This window comes from Nannospalax galili, unplaced genomic scaffold (genome assembly GCF_000622305.1).
Source record: "Nannospalax galili isolate Female #2095 unplaced genomic scaffold, S.galili_v1.0 scaffold429, whole genome shotgun sequence".
Classification (NCBI taxonomy): Eukaryota; Metazoa; Chordata; class Mammalia; order Rodentia; family Spalacidae; genus Nannospalax; species Nannospalax galili.
In genome coordinates this window covers 378404-379204 of record NW_008360330.1, presented here as the reverse complement: position 1 = coordinate 379204, position 801 = coordinate 378404, and the positions used below count along the sequence as shown (strand labels likewise).

Sequence of the window (801 nt, the reverse complement as noted above, 5' to 3'; positions counted from 1 at the left end):
GAGGGCATTGGATCCCTTGGAACTGGAGTTATGGATAGTTGTTAGCTGCCATGTGGATGCTGGGGTTTGTTAGCTGCCATGTGGATGCTGAACTGGGGTCCTCTGGAAGAGCAGCCAGTGCTCTCAACCATCTCTCCAGCCTCCAAGAAGATTCTTCTTGATACAGTGGAAGAATAGACTGGGAAAGGACGTGGGGTTTGAAAGATGCCAGACAACATGGATCAGCAATAGACTGCAGGAGAGGAACCCCTGAATTTCATCAGGCTCAGCCTGGATGAGCGAATTCATGTGAAGATGAGAAACAACAAAGACCTTTGAGGCAGATTACATGCTTATGACCAGCATTTAAATATGTTACTGGGAGATGTAGAAGAAACTGTGACTATGATAGAGATCAATGAAGAGACATATGAAGAGATATACAAATCAGCAAAACGGAATATCCCCATGCTCTTTGTCCAGGGAGATGATGTTGTTCTGGTTGCCCCTCCCCTGAGAGTTGGCTGAGACAAAGAACTGATCCTGTGCAGGAAACTGGAGATATACAATTGCCTCTTCGAATCTACAAAGAGAGAAGCCTGCACACAAATGACCTGACGATTCTTCCACCCTGAAAAAAATTCATTTGCAAGTAACTCACAACTTCTTAAGCTAAATGTCATTTTTAGTTTTCCTCAGTCGTCCAGTAAATGTAATCCCCATGGTGCCCTTTTTCAAGAGTTTGTTTGCCCCATTGTTCTTGCAGTTAATTTCTGATGCTTTTTCTTTACATTCAATTTGATGTTTCCTTTTTTATTTTAA

At 42.6% G+C, this 801-nt stretch overlaps 1 pseudogene; it reads left to right on the top strand.

Annotated features, from left to right (window-relative positions):
• Positions 1 to 204: 204 nt before the first annotated feature.
• On the top strand, positions 205 to 510 carry LOC103727979 (annotated as a pseudogene).
• Positions 511 to 801: the final 291 nt, after the last annotated feature.